Source organism: Pinus tabuliformis, chromosome 5_2 (genome assembly GCF_031772625.1).
Source record: "Pinus tabuliformis cultivar Carrire ecotype Pingquan chromosome 5_2, CPIR1, whole genome shotgun sequence".
Taxonomy (NCBI): Eukaryota; Viridiplantae; Streptophyta; class Pinopsida; order Pinales; family Pinaceae; genus Pinus; species Pinus tabuliformis.
Window position 1 is genome coordinate 615,544,144 of NC_142306.1, and position 2,411 is coordinate 615,546,554.

The window sequence follows — 2,411 nt, forward strand, 5'->3', positions numbered from 1 at the left end:
ATTCAATGTAAAAGCTTGCTTGAATCAATTGTTCAAACAACATATTTGTGTACAGTGCAATTCATTAAAACTAATTTCTCTCTCATACTTGTATTCAACCTCTAGGAATTTACACTCCATATTTCACTTTTGGCTTCTAGTACATGCTATGCCCAAATATCCTCCACTTTGTAATATTTTAGCATGACTTCCAAATGTACCACAGACTCACTATTAGGAAAAATATATACATGTCATATGTTCTCATCTCCATAAATTCTCTATATAAAATACAAAAATAGAATAACAAGAATACTCAACCACATACCAACCAAAATGTAGGCCTATGACACTAAGATCACCCTTAAGACTTTACTAGAACCCATACAACAAGTCTACAAGCAACATATGATGTTGGTCCTTGGGTAATGCCTTAGGGAGATTAAAGTGTTCAATCCACTGCATTTGGCTATTGAGTCAGTTGTTCGAAAAAATAGGTGCAAATCACAGCATCCATTGTTTTACCTTTGGCCATGAATAAATAGGACAAGATATCAAAAAACCCTATAGTTAGAGACAAAATAATAGATACATGGCTATCAAGTATAACATTCTAAAACATAATGCCAAGAAAATTCAGAGTACATAGTAGAATTATCCATTGGACTATTTGATGCTTCTTTACACTATTGTACAGACTAGAAGCATATGAGTCACTAGTTGCAACCAAAAACCTACAATCTCCTATTGATGGGTCTATATTTTTTATCATCCCAATACCATCAAAATTGTATGTATCAATTGATTGATTATGAGATTGATAGTAGTTGTTCAAATCATATGAGATATTTTCTAGTGATCCAATATGATTGCAAAAACCTCTAAAAAAGAGGGTTGTACAATCTGAAGTTGAGCAAGCATGTTCCACATGCCTTGATACATTATTAATATCATGGTTATCATTTTCAACGCACCACCTTGAAGAGAGACATCAAACATTTTCTGCATTCACTAAACCCTGAGTCTTCCCTTATGTCAATCTCATACTTAACCTAACTATTATATGTAAAAATTCCCCAATGTCTTTCAAAATTTCCATGCAAAATTCTCTTTTGGTCCTCATCTGGTAGAATAAAAATATATGTTTCTATTCGATGGTTTCTAGGCCTAAGTGGGGTTCCCTTATTGCTTATGATGTGGTTTACTAGTCCTTGGATGAATCCTTTTGCATTGTTGATAGTTCCATTGACTCCCCCATCTCTTCGCCATCCAACCTGTCCAACAACAATTGTCATATATCCAAACCCATTTCTTTTCAAGGTTGATTCAAGTGTATCAAGTTTCCATCAAATTAATTGTTGTAAACATTATTCCCATCAACCAGTTGATGAGCCTTATTTAAAAAAAAAGCATAATCTTCTGAATAATTTTTATTTTGATAAATATCTGAGAAGGGAGAAATATGGACCACAAAGGGAGATCCATTTTTTTAGAAAAGAAACAAGTTGTGGCATAGTTTTATTCAGATTAGGTCTGAAGATTCTCTTTGATGGAAACTTAGATTGATAGATATCAACATTGCAAGGAACCACAACTTTTATTTGGCTAGCAAGATTTTCCTTTTCCAAGGCCTCTTGTATGTTGAGCATTGTAGGGAGTACAAATGCCTAAAAATTCCCATTGTAACCCATGAGAAATGGTTCATTTACCACGACAACATACTCGTATGATGCATCAAAGAATTAGAATCCATGGAGATGATAAATGGGAACATTTAATCAATCATAGATAATAGCCTTCATAATGATTTTGTTTCTTTTTACCAATATTACAACTTATAAACAAACTCAATCTATTATTATTTATGACTCCTAAGAAGTGGAGGATCCAAAGTAGTTCATTTAACATTATGCATAAACACTCCAAATATCTTCTTACATTCTGTATATAAGCAACTTGTGTTTCTTTCAGATAGGGCACCAAAGGAGATTTGAATCAGAATGTATTTTACAATGGTGTAAGATTTATAAGCTTTAGAGTTAGAACTTTAATTGTGAAATGTAGGTGTAGATAAGAGGCCATGGAAAAATGAATATAATTGATGTAATTCTCCCAAATTTAATATGATCCCAAGTATTTCTAGGGGACCAAACAACCATCAAAATGCTTCACTATGTTTAGATGTTAGAATATTAATCCAAAACTACTTGCCATTTAGTCTGTTTAAGAGTTGAATTGAGCATGTTCTGATCTTGAAGTTCAAGAAAGAAATCAATGCAGTAATGAACATATAAATTAACTTATAGAATAATGCATTCAAATAATGATGTTGTATATGATAAATATGAGGAAATCTTTTGGATACAAAAGAAATTTTACTTAAAAATGCATATATATCTAAGGGAAGTGTGCCTCGAAGTTCTCTGAATCAT

General features: G+C 32.3%; 1 pseudogene; it reads right to left on the bottom strand.

Annotated features, from left to right (window-relative positions):
- Positions 1-592: 592 nt before the first annotated feature.
- LOC149160527 (glucan endo-1,3-beta-glucosidase 9 pseudogene) lies at positions 593-1,493 on the bottom strand (annotated as a pseudogene).
- Positions 1,494-2,411: the final 918 nt, after the last annotated feature.